This window comes from Eschscholzia californica, unplaced genomic scaffold (assembly GCF_041429995.1).
Source record: "Eschscholzia californica isolate CP2 unplaced genomic scaffold, dmEscCali1.0.p SCAF_5, whole genome shotgun sequence".
In the NCBI taxonomy this organism is placed as follows: domain Eukaryota; kingdom Viridiplantae; phylum Streptophyta; class Magnoliopsida; order Ranunculales; family Papaveraceae; genus Eschscholzia; species Eschscholzia californica.
The window spans coordinates 8035025-8052948 of NW_028238472.1; the positions used below are offsets into that span (position 1 = coordinate 8035025).

The following is a 17924-nucleotide window of genomic DNA, read 5'->3' on the forward strand; positions in this document are numbered from 1 at the left end:
CAGATTGAAGAGAAAACCAAATCAAAGTTTATTGTTTATTAAATTTATTCAGTTCTTTTACCGTTCTTCCTTTACTTTATTTATCGTTTTTATATTTCCGCTGCGTCTACATCAAGTGGTATTCAGAGCCATTATTTTTTAACCAATCACATTGGTTAATACTACCATTCCTGCTACAACAATCAAAGAGAAGACACCAACTTTTGCCTCCAATGGGACAACATCAACAAGAAGTTATCCTCGGTTACAAAATTGGAAGAAGCTTTCGAAAATTACAAGAAGGAAAATATGGAAAAATTTGACAATATCAATCATCGATTCGATCAAGTCAATGATTCCATCATGAAGTTATCTAAACAACTCGAAGGCATATGTAAGTCTCCCTCTTCTACCACCACTCCTTCATCTTCTACTTCAATTCAAACATCATCACAACAACCACCTCCAACCGCCACTAACACAACCGTTGACACCATCACACCAATTCCAATACCCCGGTATAACCCAACCATACCCCTTCCATACCCCTCGACAATACTACTCACCAAACACCCTTCCACTCGAGACTCACCACCCAAACCGCAACCTCGAATTCTCGAGAACCAACATTGATACACCCACTCGCCAACACTCTCATGCCATATCCCCCCACCTCACGCCAAACCGAGGTACCTCTTCTTCGAACCACCGAACCGAAACCCACCACCCCTTTCATCACCAAGAACCGGAACCCCTCACTCACCACGTCCAACAATTTTCCGACACCTATCCACCTTCCCGAACCCGGCTAACCGAATCAATCTTCAACCGACCCACCGATTTCCTGTCTCCTCCTCATAACCGAGACCCAGATTTCCCCTTGACCCATAACCATAACCGAGAGGAACTTCGTGAACAAAACCGACAACACCTCGTTAAACCCGACTACCCACCTTACCGTCATGAAACCCGTCCTCAAAACCGAACCCACCCTTATGAACCGGATCGACCCAAAACCCGTCCCAACTATCAAGAACCGAACCATAATAGGTCCATACAATGAAACCGTATTGCTCATCCCGATGATGATCACGATTCTCCACCGGCTTATTCTTCGTACCGTGTCCGAATGGACGTCCCGGCTTATGACGGTTCCATCAACATTGAAAACTTCTTGGATTATATTGCTCGATTGGAAATTTTCTTTGATGTTATGCAGGTATACGGACAAGAACAGGTAAGATATGTTACCGGTTATCTTTCAAAAACAGCTTTAACATGGTGGAAACAAGAATCTGAACAACGACAGTTATCAAATCTTCCTCCCTTATCCTCGTGGTCTGAACTTAAACCACTTATGATGGCTCGTTTCCTCCCTCCTGATTACGAAAATCAGTTATGTCTGGAATATCTTCGTTGTCGTCAAGGACGACGTTCAGTTGAAGAATATGCTTCCGAATTCCAGCGTTTGAGTACTAGGCTTAATCTTCCCGATACTGAGTCCATGAAATTGGAAAAATTCAAAGATGGCCTTCGAGGTGACATTAAGGATCTTGTCAACCTCCGTCCTTTCTCTTCCGTCTCGGAATGTATTAGTGTGACTCATTCTTTTGAGTCAGATTCTCGATCTATCTATAGGGGAACTACAATCGTCCTAATTATGTTCGACAACCTTCAGATGATACTGATCTTTCAAAACCAACGGATGACGGATCTAAGAATGTTCCTGAGAATCCATACAAAAAACAACCTCCGGGTAAGTGTTTTCGTTGTTTTGAAACAGGTCATTATTCTAATAGTTGCCCGTTACGTGGTAAGGCGAACTTGGTGGAAAAACAAGATCACTTGGATTCCTTCGATGAGGAGATCGATCATGTCAATATTAACCCTGATTCAGGTGACCGTGTTATGTTAGTAACTCGTAGGGTACTTCTTACTCCTCTTGAACCCGACCATTCTCAACGGAAAAATTTATTTGTTACACGAGGTACAGTTTTGAACAAAGTTTGTACGATTGTTATTGATAATGGGTGTGTGGAGAATTTGATTTCTTCTAGACTTATAGCTTACTTGGGTATTCCTACTATTCCAAAACCACATCCTTACCGTACTGCTTGGATTCAATCTGGTACTACTACACGTGTTGATCGCATGTGTACCTTTTCCCTCTCTATTGGCTCTTTTTATTTGTCTGACATTACTTGTGATGTTACCGATATGGATCTTTGTCATATTATTTTGGGACACCCTTGGCAGTCAGATGTGGATGCTATTTATAAGGGACGTTTAAATGTTTATGAGTTTCCATGGAGGAAGAAGATTATCACTTTGTTGCCGATTGCGGAAGGATCTGCTGAACTTACCTCCATCCAACAATCGGTTCGAGACGAACCTTCTGGGAACAGGGTGCTGATGCAGGCGCATAAACATGTGGGCCCACGTCCACGCGTGCCCACATCTTATTCGGCCATTATAGTAGTTTTAATTAGTATAGGATTAGGAAGTTACTTTAATTTGATATTTCTTTATTTTGAAGTTTCTATGTTTTGAGTATTTTATTATTTTAGGAATCCTAGTTTGAGTCTATCTAGGAAAGATTGTTATCCTATAAAAGGAGGTCTAGTCTATTTTATTAGGCAGATTGAAGAGAAAACCAAATCAAAGTTTATTGTTTATTAAGTTTATTCAGTTCTTTTACCGTTCTTCCTTTACTTTATTTATCGTTTTTATATTTCCGCTGCGTCTACATCAGACATATAAATAAAGTCAAACAATCTGCTTCCTAGCATCCTCCTTCCTCTTTCTCGCACTTACAGTTTGTGCGACACATTCAGACATGACTAAAGGTAAAATAGGATATATAAATAAAGTCAAACAACTTGGAAAAAATGGCATTAGAAAGCATAAATAAAGTCACCAAGATTTGACCTACTGGCGAAATTACGGTGGGCACGAGCCGTGAAATGGCAAAAAAATGGTTCGTGCCGACGCATATTTACGGTTGGCACGAACCGTTTTTTTTTTTTGCCATCATACGGCTCGTGCCCACCGTAATTTCGCACAGTAGCTACTGTGCATATTTACGGTGGCCACGAGCCGTATGATGTCAAAAAAACGGTCTAGTGCGACCGAAAATATGCACAGTAAATAAAATCATAATTGAAACCCTAAATAATTGAAACCCTAAATTGAACAAAAATCACACACATCATGAATATCATAACAACACACATCATCAAATCAAAAACAACTAAATAGAATATCATATAAAGGTTAGATTTAATGGGTTCCCTCTAAAATTTGGGGGTTTTCTATCTCTCTCTCTTTTCTCCCACAACCAGACGCAATGAACTACAAATTAGGTCTGAAAGTTGTTAGCTTTTGTTGCAAATCAATCAATTGAAGTTATTAAGCCATTAATTTCAAAAATCAAACAAACGGTTTTTTTTATTTCATTTTGAAAGAGATACAGGGATAGAGAGAGAGATAAAAGGAGAGAGAGAAAAATACAAGGAGAGAGAGATATATACTAACCGTGAGAGAAGTTGTAGGAATGGGCTGAGAGAGAGGACGAGAGAGAGAGAAAGGGCAGGAGATAGCTGCTTTGGGATGAAATTGAAATGAAATGGAAGGAGAAGGTCATTTGGTTTTAGGTCTATTCTGGTCTTGGGTTAAGTTTGACCTAACGGCGTTAACTTTGCCGTTAGGTCGAATATTGATGAAGGAGGTGCTCTTTTGTAGAGGGGGCCCTATAACCAAATGGGTTATAATGAGGGGCGCTTTTAGCGGGGAGGCCTTTTAACAAAAACGGGGGGGCCTTTTAAAATTTCCATTTATATATAGGGATACATATGAGAATCAGGGTTAGTTTTATCAAGGTAATCAATATCTAAACTAAAGTTATTTAAGTAATACAACAAAGATCCTACAGACCGGGTCCACTCGATTTGGCTCAGTGGTGTTGGGCCAGTGGATCCTAATAGTCTTGGAACGGGAGACCGATACACAGAATGGCATGAGTGTGAAGAGGTTGAGTTTGGTACAGGGGATTAAAAGATTTAAAATTTAATTCGTCAAATTAGTTTTAGGACCTTACGAGCAATTTGGAATTTTCCTAATAAAATAGAAGTTGGCCAACAACTAGTAGCTCAGTTGGTTAGTGGATTTCTCTGCAACTCAGAGGTCCCAGGTTCGATTTCCTGGAAGTGTAAATCTAAAAAAATTAAACTCGGGTTATTCTTTTTTATTTTTTGGAATTAACTTGGGTTATTATAAGTATACATATTATGTAATAAATTTATCGGGATTTAAGCCTCTTTCGTTTCTTGGTTTAACTTAGGCGGTTATCGATCTTATCACATGTTCGTAATGTATCAATGGCTTGTTACGACTAACGTAGAACGTAGTCGATTTCTCAAAAAAAAAAAATAATAGAAGTTGGTGCTCCAAAATCCAGAATTTGAGGCCTGTACTTAAGAGTAGTTTTGGAGGCCTTTAAGATATGTGGTATGTAAAAAGAATTCTTTAAAAGAAACTAGTATAATAAGGAGGCCCAAAAATAGGTAGCCCAAGGCAGGACTGTTAGTTTTGAGTCAAAGTGGGCCCTGTGCATTAGTTCTTCCAAGGCTTCTTTGTTCATACTCAGGGCCTTGCTTCATATGTTCGAAAATTGGTTTGCTCAACTTTTGGTTTAACTGATTAGAGAAATTTAATAGGCCGCGGCTTTGGGGAATAAAGAAAATTCTCCGAGGCATAAAGACTTAGCCAATTAAAATTGACTTATGAGGCATATTTATTTTTTAGTCCAAAAGTATACTTCATTAAATTTTGCTTCCTAATCTTCATCTAGGTAGATCTCTTTCACTTGCTCTCTTTTATAAAACAAGTCTGTTTCTTTGATTGATTTCTAGGGTTTTAATAGTTTTTTTGTTCTTTATTGTTCGTTTTCTTGATCTTTCCTTCCCTATGTTGTCTTCCTCCCCTCTTTATCATAATCTCAAACAAGATTAGGGTTTGTCCCTTCTTCTTTCTGAAATCTAAGGATAATATGTCGACACAAAATGATCGCTCATCTGTGTCTTCAACCGAGAGATCGACTTTAATGTGGGGGAATCCAATCAGTAAGGCATGTTCCCATTCGGCAAGAGAAGAAAAGGGTGGCTCTTGTTGACCAAACAAAACACATATACTCTAAGAGCACTATTCTTGCATCAAATGACAGATCATTCCCCACCATTATGCATGTTCTTATCCCTTCTAGAATGGATGTTTCTCATAGTCGGTCAGATGAGAGTTCCATTTCTATGGATGAATAACTGTCAACTTGTGATTCATCATTCATTAAAGACTCCACATATTGAATATGTAGATAATGAGGCTATAGTTGTAGATTCCATTGAAATCATAAGATAGAGAGGTGTGAGTGAGAAAGAGTGAAAGTGACCTAGCGACAGAAACAACAAGAGATAGAGGAAGATGGAGCAGGAAAGAGATGAAGGAAGAGAGAAAGATGGAGGAGAGAGAAATAGTGAAAGAGGGAGAGACTGAGAGAGCGGGCAATAGTAAGTGAGAGAGGAGCGAGAAGAGGTGGCAATAGAGGTCCGATTGGTGGTGGTGAGAAGTTGTGGTGGTGAAGGTGATAGAGAAGATGAAGATTGGGGGAGCAATGTTTGATCAAGTTAATTTTTGGGCTAAAAAAAATATGCCCCCGAGAATATAAAAACAAACCTGAATTCCCTAGAGAATTTATTCCCCGGAGATTATTCTTTATGCCCCAAAGCCGCGGCCATTTAATAATACTCCCATTTTTTTTTTTTTGTTGAAATAATACTCCCATTTGAAAGCTAGATTTTAATAGAGAAAATGACTATTTGGGTTTACAAAATTATCATAATAACTAAAAACACCCCAATCTTTTCCTATTAAGTGGAAGTTACCAAAATATTATAGGTAATGATAGATAAGGTTTGAAATAATATTAATAATTATCAATAAGGTCATTTTCTTTATTTTTTATTCCCAAAACAACCTTACCCACTAAAATTCATTCTCTCTCTCAAAATATACTGAACTTTGGGTTTTCTTCTCCGATTCGTTTTCTCTAGCTCTTCTTCTTTGATGCTTTTGTTTTCGATTTCTTCATCTTCTTGGTTCGACAAATCTTAAGTCCGACTTCTTCTTCTTCTTCATCTGATGTTGATGTTAAAAACCCTAGAAAAACAAAACCCTAAATTTGGTGATGATGGATTTGATGTGAGATGTGAGAATTTTGGTCTTCTAATGGGTTGTTGAAGAAGTGGTCAATTAATGAATTCTTCTATAAGATAATGGTTTAAGAAACTCCCATTTTTTTTTGTTGAAATAATACTCCCATTTGAAAGCTAGATTTTAATATTGAGTACAAAATTATTTTGTATGAAAGATTTCATTTAAGAAACTTTTACTTGGGGCACTTGCTTATCTCATTTGAAATATCGTGGTGAGTAAGTTCCGTTAGAGAATGACTTGTGGTTTACGAAAAAAATCAATTCAACTCTAAACCCTAACAGTGATGTTTGTTGTCATCGTACCGCTCAAAAAAATTTAGGAGATTCGTATATCTTCGTAAAATGTTAGTAATAATAGTGAGATAACTTCACCGAGGTTCAACAAATACACAAAGGGTGGATGTTGACAAACATTATGGACTTTATTTGTTGTTTTTATGTTCTACATATTTTACGACTGCAGTAGGCGAAAGGACATTTTTATCGGGTCCAAAAGTTTAGTAAGCATTTTAAAGTCTTATCATTTCCCTCAAATATTAACATCTTTTGATTATGTTACTATTATAAGTAAAGTTCGAACTTGAGTATAGCAGTAATTATTTCTATGTTATGTCCTTGTTAATAAGTAAAGGGAAATGATAGAGTGACTTAGAAATTGGTACTTAGAGGGTGACATATTTCCTCTTTTAGAAATAAAAGCGGTCCCCACCATAGTCAAACTTTGAAAAAACCTTGTCTTTTAGTGATTCCACATCAGCTGGGCATTAAAATGCCCAAAAAATTTGGGCTCCCTAGCATCTCCCTATTCCCATAAGTAAATTACTCTAAGTAGAGATATCTCTTATAAATATTGCAAAATATTTTCCTTTTTTTCTCGATAGTACCTGAACATGACACGGAAAATAAGAACTCATCTTGATGCACATGGAAAATAATCTCATTTTGATGCACATGGAGGATATTCGAGCTCATTATCTACGTATTTTCATTTTATTTGTTTTATATCTCACAATTTAATCTCATTTTGTTTGACTATTTGTTCCATTAAGAGTAAGTGATAAAAAAAAAGATCCTCCACATAAGGATATCTCTTATGATAATTACAAAATAACGTTTGTTCTAATTACTATTGTCTAGCGTGCAAAAGTTCAAGCTTTTAACAAGTAAAGGTTTCAATATTCAAATCTCCTTATTCGGAAGGTTTCAATTTTTTTGATGCACGTCAAATTTACTCTATAAATTCTTCTTGAAACTCAGTCCGGTAAACTTCTCACTATAGCTGCACAAACACCCTTTTCTTTCTCTGTTTCAATGGAGTTTGAGAGCTATTGGGTGGTTTTCATTACTCTTTTTCTAGGTGCTTTACTTGCATTATATGGTATGCTTAAAAGAGCAAATGGGTGGTACTATGCAACCAGGTTAGGTGAAAAGTGGTATTCTCTTCCTCCTGGTGATTTAGGTTGGCCATTAGTTGGGAACATGATACCATTTCTCAAAGCTTCCAAGTCTTCAAATCCTGAGTCTTTTATCTCAAGCTATGTTGACAGGTCCCTCTATCTCTCCCTCCCTCTATTATTTTAGTTATTGGGAATGATTTGGGGATGTCTCCTATTCAATGAAGTACAATAAGGGATCCTTTTAATTGCAAATGGAGAATTATGCGATATCCACTCACCACTAAAGTCCAATCAGTAATATCATTTTTTAGTTAGACATTGGTGAAACTTCTCGTTTTGCGTTTAGAAGACAAAAATAACCCTATACTTATTATATTTTTTTCCCCTTTCATATCATTACGGCCGTCATTTAACAAGAAATAAAAAATATCGCTACGGCTGAATAATATTTTAACTTCGGTTTTTCTGTGAACTTTTCAATCTAATTTGTAAATTCACGGCTGACATAACACTAGAAACTTCGGTCTTTTAATGATTTTTTCTATCTAATTTACAAGTTCAATTAATAATTTTTCTTCTAATTTTTTTATTTTTCGTTCAATTCATAATTTCAATTTGTATTTGTATTTTTTTAATGTACACGAATTATAATTAATAAAAAGAACAACAGGTAGCAAGAGGTCTTTTTCAAATTGGTTACACTTGGAAACATCAATTTTAACGTGAAACAAATAAGAAACGAGAAGTTAAAAAAATTTCTTAGAATTTACGATTTTTATTTCAAATTGTTGTGATTTACTAATTTTAAATTTTCGATACATGTTGTTGGTAAAGTAGAGAATAGATGGATAAGAGAGAAAAAAATAGGTATGAGAAATGAAGATATGTCAGCAAAGCATAACATCGAAGATGTATAACAGACCGAAGAAAAAAGATAGATAAAACAATAGGATAAAGATATTTTCAGACTTTTAAGTGCAAAAAAAGAGGTTTCACTAATATCCAATTAAAAAAAAGAAGGTCCAGCTAACTGGACATTAGTGATGAAGCGGTATGGTTAAATTGCTCATTGAAAATTAGGGGTATCTAATTTTTTACACTTAAAAAATAAAAATAACCGACTTTATTGTTGTTTATGTCCCCCTTCCTGTTGTCTCGTATCATTTTGCCAGTATGCTATTACCACCGAAGTTCTGCCTAAGAATTTCCTTACGAGTTGCTAAAGGCACCCGACAAAATTGTTATTCGCGAAAGGTGCCTATTAGCATCAAGTACGGACTTTTTTTTTTGTTGAAAATCAAGTACGGACTTGGTGCCTTCTTGGGAGCCACCTACCACCCCTTGCCCTAATTTTTTATATGTTATCTTCTTCGTTTCTTCTTCTTCATCTCTTTCTTCGCGGTTTTCTTTTACGTGCCATCATCATCACGTCGCCATGGAAACAATCTTGTTTCCAAAATCATCTTCATCGATCTGCAATGAGGAGTTAGGAAGAGAAAGAACATTATTTTAGAGAGAGAAATAGAGTAAAACCATAACGGAAAAGAACCTTGATTCCAAACCAACCTTGATCCATGATGAGGACTTAGAGGAGGAGAAGAAAAAGAAAAATATATTTGTAAACTGAAGGTCGTCGGCTGAGGTTGCGGTGACCTTTGGCCGAAAAAAAGGAAGATGGCCATTGCTTCCTATTGACTACATTGCCTCTAACCTACAATTTAGCAAGATTACTTTAAATAAGGAAAGGCATTGCCTATAAAATCTCCCAAGTTAGCTTATATACTTAAAGGTCAAAAGCTAATGTCGATCGTAGTCGATTTCTCAAAAAAAAAAAAAAAAATCAAAATCACGAGTCAGATAACCAACTTGACCAAGTTTGTGTAGATCCCGACTGGATTATGCCTTGGTCTAAGGGACATACCCCCTCTATTCACAAATGAAGCTAAGGCACCATCTTCTCATTGTATACTTCATTTTTTTTCTCCAAAAGACAATTCATTTTAAGAACATCTTACATGACATGATTACATCATGTGAATTCAAAATCGAATTACTTTTCTCGTTTTCATCTCTTCAGTTTTGATTATTCACATCCTCTTTAAAACAAGAGGATTTTTAGGCCATGCCCAAATTAAAGCAAGGATTTTTAGGCGAAGGGCTATGCCCAAATTAAAGCAGCTTCGTACATCATCTGATCGTTATTTTGCATGTATACTCGAACCGGAATATACAAGGCTTTTATGTTTGGTAGACCATGTATCCTGGTCACAATACCTGAAACATGTAGGCAAGTCTTAACGGATAATGTCAAATTTGCTCCTGGTTGGCCTAAACATATTTTGGCACTAATTGGCAGCCCATCTTACGGCCAATATCAACTTCGTCGAATTACAGCTGCTATGATAAACGGTCATGAATCTCTGGAACTGTACCTCAAGTACATCCAAGATACAATCATATCGGAGTTGGAGGAATGGGTCAATATGGGCCCAATTGAGTTCTCAACCCAATTGAGGAAGCTTACATTTAAGATAATTTCTCATATTTTCCTTGGCTCCCAACAAAATCATCTAGTGGAAGCTCTTTTCTTTTTTGTTGAAAATCTAGTGGAAGCTCTTGATCAGGAGTATAAGACTTTGAACCGTGGATTTACATCATTGCCTATTAATATCAGAGGTTTCGGTTTCTATAATGCAATAAAGGTGAGATATTGTCGTTTTTACGTACATTTCATGTGTATTTTTACGTGACTAATACCCTATGTTATTTTTGTTCAAGGCCAAGAAAACGATAGGAGCAAGTAACCTTGCAAGCTATTCTAGATGAAATAAAGGAAAAAAGGGGCAATAACATCATCTCCTATGAGGTACATGGTAGATGTTTTAATGGAGTTCAAAGACGAAACGGGTAGAAAATTGGATGATGAAGAAATTATCGATGTTCTTATGATGTTAGTAAATGCGGGCTATGAAAAATGTGGGTTACTATTTTTCTACAATCCAATCCCGAATGCTTAAAAAAAGCTAAGGTGATTAGTACTATCCCCAACATGTTTTTCTACATTAGAACATGTTTTCGTACTTACGAATTTGTATACATTATTTGGTAATGTGAAATTCTACGTGTTTTTTAGGCCGAACAAGAAGAAATATTAAGGAACAGGCCATCCACTCAGAAAGGACTGACGTTTAAGGAAATTCGGCAGATGGAGTACCTTTCTAAGGTATTTTACTCTCACCCATAAACCAGAATGAGCATGACCTAGTCCCTAACTTCGTAGAGCATTACAGTAAGATGCTACTTTTGTTTTGAAAGGTTATCAACGAGACATTACGTATAATTAATTTAGCGACATCTGTTTTTCGTGAGGCAGTATGCGACGTCAATCTTAATGGTAAGTTTTTCAAAACCCTAAGCTTCTTCATGATTTTTTTTTTCTTTATGTACTTCAACTTAAGGAACTTATTCTATTAAAATGGACAGGTTACACCATACCTAAGGGTTGGAGAGTTATGGTCGTGCTCAGCAATGTTCACTTGGATCCTGAAGTTTACCCTAATCCAAAGGAGTTCAATCCATCTAGATGGGATGTAAGTAAGATCCACTTTAAACAAAAGGAAGAACCATCCTGGAAGTTATCTTCATTTGTTATAAAAGAGCCATAACGAAAATAGGCCAAAACCGTAAAAGGAAATCCAAAAACTTTTTTTTTTTTTTTCGTTTGTTTTTCTTTAAATATTCTTGAAACAGTTGTTTAGCAAACTCAGGGTCACAAATTCGGCAAACTATTGCAAACTCAAAAGCATCTATTTTCCGAATCCAATTCTTGCAAACAACTGTTTGCAAAACCACAATTTACAAGTACTGTAAACGCATGTTTCCGAAATCAAACTCTTGCAAACAATTGTTTGCAAATAAAAAAATTGGTAACCAGTATTGCAAATATTGCAAACATATGCTTGCAAAATTTAACTCTTAAAAATCATCATTTTTCAAGTTCTACGAAATATTGTGTTTGCAAAACTTACAAACATTTGTTGCAAAAATTGAACTTGATTTTCTTTGCAAAAATCTTCAGAAAATCAAACCTCTACAAAATCTTTGTTAAAATCGTTGTTAGATAGAGTGAAGATGGAGATGAGGGCTACCAAGCAAATTTGTTGGTGGTGGTCGGAGGAGAAAGATTTTGATTTTTTTTTAATGTTGTCGGAATGGCCCTACGACCATTATTGGAGTGGAGAAGGGTGGTGGTGGGAGTTAAGGGAAAAAAAGACCAAAAGACCTTCACTCAAAATTTTGTACCTATGAGAATTTTCTTGTTTCCGCAACCTAAATCATTCTCCTTCCTTCACAAACTCCCTCTCAAATTTGCCCAGAGGGAGGTGACTATAACACTTATAGAGGGCGCCCTTAAAATTACCCATCATTTTATTTGTTTTGATGTGTGACTAATATTTGCAGGGAAACCCACCAAAAATTGGAAGTTTTATTCCTTTTGGAACAGGTAACCATATGTGCACAGGAACTGATCTTGCCAAGCTAGAAAGCTCCATTTTCTTTCATCACTTTCTTCTTAATTATGAGTAAGTTTCTTCGCCTCTCTCACCCTCCTATAAGATGCAATAACTCAACCACAAATTAGGTGATGTTTGTTTTCCCTATGGACTGAATGATCTAACTCATCTAAACTGAATTACTTGAGCCGGAATTTTTTCCATCAAGGTTACACTAGCCGTCAAAGAGAATTGAATATGGGTAGTTTATCTGTTGACTGCCCAGCGTCCCAGTTTTAGTCAAAGTTCCAAAATAAGACGCCACGTCATTCCTGCATTTTTATTCGTCAAAATCCTCCGTGAATGTAGCATTTCCATTTCAGAAAATAAAAAGTCTAGACTGGTTAGATTTTAATTTGTAAAACACATCATCTAAGTATTTTTTTTTTTCTTAAATATGTGCAGACTTGAAAGGTTGAATCCAGATAGTGCCGTAAAATATTTGCCTCGTCCAAGGCCCGAAGACAATTGCTTAGCAAGAATTAAAAGGATTTCAACTACATCTGTGTGAAATTTGTGTGATCTGTAGTTCTTAATGTTACCACTACAGACTTTATGCTTAAAATTAATCGTACATTTTATTCTCTTTTTGGAAAATGTATACACGGGTTGTTTAACCACTCAAAATCTATAAACTATGATTGGAAAAGACATATATATTTATATATACATATATTAAGGTTGTTGATTCTATGAGCTTAAGTTTAATTTTTTTTTTTTTGGAAGTCGACTACGATCTACGTATGTCGTTACATTTGGCACTTGATACATCATAGATGTGATAAGCTTGATAACCGCCGACTCAAACACTAACAGAACCGGGCCTATAGCCCAACAAGACATGGCCTAAAGCCCAACAACATTATTTACACCCTAATAATCCCAATTCAAATAACCAAAGATTCCACCTTCTCTGGTATTCGAACCTGGGACCTCCAGGGCTTTCTGGAGTTTATGTCAACACCTTGGAATGAAAGAGACGCTAAATATTATCTTTTTGATGATTCGTGTTACACTCCATCAATTCTCCATTTTGTATATCTTACTGGCTAGCCCCATTGCACGTGGCCTTCTTTGATTCCAACATGTGTATTTTTCTATTAGAAAACGTGCACTTAGCATTGCTTTAGGGCTCATCAAAAGCCTGTAAAGTCAATTTCTTTTGATTTTGCGACAAAATTTACCCGCCCTATTCAATTTTGATTCTGACAATAAAACAAAATTTGTTTATAGAGATTTACAGTTTTGGTTCCATTCTAATGTATTATTCACTAATACAGTTGCTTACAACTCTACAACAAAACGAGGTCGTTGAATCCAAACACAGACAATTGCTTGATTTGGCTCATGCCTTAGCTAGTCTTCCATTCATCTTTTGGGGTGAAAATTTTATATAATGATGGCCTATGTGGTTGATCAAATATTGTCTATGTTTTACTAATAATGTCAATGCTAAATAGAAATGCGACATGCGAGGTAACTAGGGCATCTTTGTTGGTTATCCTTGTAGAACGAAGGGTTATACCATTTTTGTCCTAGAGATTATAATTCTCTGGACTCTCAGAATGTTACCTTTTTAGAGATAAATTTCCTTTAAGTCGGTCACTGATATATATCCTTTAACCCGCAAACTTATATTGCTTATCTAGTGGTTCTTATGTGCCATATTCGCGTAACCCTTGTGCACTGGTTGACTTCATCAAACTCTATTACCCCTGTCTTTGTCATGATTCTCTTCTCACATCTAATATCACAACGTAACAGTCAAAATCTTACAAAATTGCCTCTGAATTACCGGACTGTAGAAATTTCAGTTTTAGTGACAAATAATATGTGGTCTCTGACTTCATTGCCTCGTGGCAAGAAACCTATCAATTGTAAATGTGTTTACAAAATTAAGTATCCCTTCCAATGGTTTCATGGAACGATATAAAACGCGACTCATTGCCAAAAGGTATACAAAAGTTGAACCTATGGACTACTATGACACCATTGCTCCCAATGCCAAGTTGGTAACTGTTCATTTCCTATTATCAATAATGTTTTCTTTTAAAGAGATTTGGAAGAGTAAATCTATGTAATTCTTCCACTTGGTTTTAACACCAGAAGGTGACACTGCGGTTTGTGACTTAAACAAATCATTATAAGGTTGAAACAAGCGTCCTGAAAAAATTTGCCAAATTTTCATTTGGTTTAAAATCTGAAGGTTTTTTCTTATCTTCATATCATTCCCTTTTCAGTTATTACAACCGTCAGACTATTATTTATATTCTTGTTACAGTAGATGATATCGTTCTCACTAGTAATGAACAATAAGAAAACACATTTCCTCCCCGAGAAATTATGAGAAAATTTTTCTCTTAAAAATCTCGAACGACTTCAATACTTTCTTTTCTTAGAAGTTTCTAGGTCTCCCAAAGATATTTTACCTTGAAAAAAGTACACTTTGGACATTATACGTGATTCTCGTCTTCTCGGAGCCAAACGCAACCTATTTTCTATCTTGAACGACTTCAATACTAGGGGTGTCAACGGGTCGGTTCCGGTTCGGGTATTTAACTATCCAGAACCGGAACCTATAAATCGTAACGGTTTCGGTTCTTGACTGTTCCGGTACCAGTACCTCAATCAAAGGATCCAGAACCGGAACCTTTAAAATTCTCGGGTACCCATCGGGTATCGGGTACCCATTGGGTATTCACAAAAGTATATCAAATATTTCTTAAAGTATAAGAATTTGCATGAATCTAGTGAAAAAAAATATCATAAACGACATAGATCCTTAAATAAGCAAATATCTCGGGTACAATAGTTGATGAGTATAAGAGATTAGAGATTAGGGGAATCAAGAAAGAAGAAATGAACCTTTATGTTATATTAACTCGCTCACTTTTGTGTTTTATAAATTAGTTTTCAACCAAGGAAAAGAGGATTTGAGAAATTTCATAACTTGGTGAGTTGGTAACTTGGTGAGAAAAACCCTGACGTACAAGAATACTATATCATCTAGGGTATTTTTTCGTATTATCTCGGGTACCCATTACCCGTCGGGTACCCGGCGGATATACCCGATAAGGACCCGCCTCCTAGTCGGGTCCTTTCGGGTATACCCATTTAAGACCCGATTTCCTTAATGGATCTAAAACCTATACCCAGTACCTACCCATTAAGACTCGGGGTCGGTTCGGTTCTCGGGTAAACGGGTACCCATTGCCACCCCTATTCAATACTTTCTTTTCTTAGTGTCTAAGTTTGTTGCCTATGGGTGATACGCTTTGGACAATCCAATTTCACTTTTTTTTCGTCTCATTGATCAATTTCTTTATGCACGGTAACGAGACCCGATCTTGCTTACTTGGTAAATTATCTTGCTAAATTTATGCAACACCCTCTTTCAACGCATATGGATGAGGCGAATCAAGTTCTACATATCTTAAGGGGACCCTTACCATGTGATCCTCCTTTCATCTTCTGGTTCTTTATCTTTTCGGGCTTCACAGACTGTGATTAGGCTAGTTGCCCCATTACTTGTCGTTACGCCACTAACTACTTCACAATATTTGTTGTCGTAGAAGTTAAAGAAATAACTGAGCACTTTTCAATCTTCAGCTGAGGTAGAATTTCACTTCCTTACTTCTCTTATTGCGGAGCTTCAATGGTTGAAATATCTTTTTCAGGGCCTCCCGATTTCTATTCTGAAACCAGTTCGGGCTTATTGTGACGATCAAGTTGATGTGGATAAAGCTACCAATTAATCTTGTTTTTCACGAACACAAAAAGCACATCGAACTCGGTTGCAACTCTTTTCATGAGAAAAATAGAAGTGGTTTTATTCAAACAACATTCTTTCACTCTACTGAGCAGGAAGTTGGGTTTTTCACCAAACCTTTTGGTTTTGACCAATTCAATAGATTAGTTTTCAAGTTAGTCTTGAACCAGATGTCTTCCCCAACTCCAACTCGAGCGGGAGGGGTATTAAAGTATTCTCGGAAGGAGTTCGTAGCAAAGGCATGTAAGCAAAAGCAGCAGTTGTGCAGGGAAAGCCAGATTGAAGATTAGTCAGATTCACGATTTCTTATTTTCGTATTCCTAATTTTGTATATATTTCCTCTGTAAAGTCTCAAAGTACTTGAAAATCATATTAATTAAATACCTTTTGATCTTTAGTCTTCTTGTGCAATATTATGATTTTCACAAGCATTCACTCTGTGTAAATCAGAAGCTCCAAGTTTCATTGAATTCGTTTTTTCGAGCTATTGAGTTTAGAGTTAACGGGATTTTTCAAAACTAATTCCATATGATTGTAACATTAGCAATCGAAGTATGGTTATAATATTAGAACTAGTGGTATCTGAAACAAATTTGGGAGCCAAAGTTAGCCTACATCAAGTAGAGAAAAAAAATGACTATTCGATGCACAGCACGCACACACACATATGGCCCGAGCGGGTGGGTGTTTAGGGCCCATTGGGTTCTTTAATGAGGACATGTCCATCATCAGGAAAAGCGATGGTAGCATTTTGTTTTTGAGATTGATGTAATCCGGCAAAGGGAAGAGGAAGGTGAGCAGCGGTTGGATCTTCTATGATCCAACGGATCAAATCACGGGTACCACATGAGACCCTTGCAATTTGCAAACAACAATCAAATGTGGCGCCTCCCACGAACAGGTGTGCCCCTAAAGGTGACAGTACGTGTGTGACACCTCCCACTAATAGTCACACTCTAAGTGTGATACCGACTTAAGGTCATACCACTCGGGGTCAGTGCAACAAAATAACCATAAATATGAATGAGAGAGAAGATTGGAAGTAGTAAAGTAAGATCAAAATGATAATGACAGATTTGAAAGATTAGGATTTTGAAATAGAAGATTGAGATTTTGAAAATTTAACATATGTTGAAGAATAACTTGGTGCTTATAGAGATCTCGGGTCAATAGTCATTGACCTGATCAATGAAATGGTCGACCGTCTATAGCCGTTTGGCCTTGTGCCTATAGAAGCGCCCTCTCTCAGATAGTACGGAATCGGTCTAAGACTTGAAAAAATCCCCTTTTTTTTCCTCTCTACCTAAGTAACAACTACGATAACACCTACAAATATGTATACTAACATTTAATTCAAGTTTTGCTTAAAACAATTTTAGTCATTTTGTGCATTCAATTCATTTTTTTTCTCAACTTATTGTGGAAACTTATTTACGTATTGGTAAAAAAAAATTGAAAACAATTAATAGTTCCTGTTTTAACAAAATTCTTTTAATATACCACATCTGAAATTATTGCTAGGAAATGTTTAAATTCACGTGTAAAAGATTAGAGTTAATTCCTATATGGCCCCCTACTTTGTGACCAGCTTCCTTTATGGCTTTTTTTTTTTCGTAAATTCAAATATGACCCTCTATTTTCAAGTAAATGTCATTACTATCCATCTTAATTCTAAATTTAAAACATTTTAAAAAAAAGTTATTTCCACCTCACCCCTCTCTCTCTCTCCACCTCATCTCTCTCTCCACCTCATCTCTCTCTACAACTCACCCTCTCTCTCTCTCCAATTCACCTCTCTCTCTTTCCAACTCACCTCTCTCTCTCTCTCTCCAACTCAGTCCTCTCTCTCCAACTCACCTTCATCTTCTCCGATTAAAGTCGCCGGCCGAAAAAATTTCCGGCCGGCGACCTCAAAAAAACAAAAAAAAATCCTCTCATCTCTCTCTCTCTCTCTAAAAAC

The 17924-nt window shown here is 36.5% G+C and overlaps 1 pseudogene; it reads left to right on the forward strand.

Annotated features, from left to right (window-relative positions):
* Positions 1-7556: 7556 nt before the first annotated feature.
* LOC147536757 (ent-kaurenoic acid oxidase 2-like) lies at positions 7557-12706 on the forward strand (annotated as a pseudogene).
* Positions 12707-17924: the final 5218 nt, after the last annotated feature.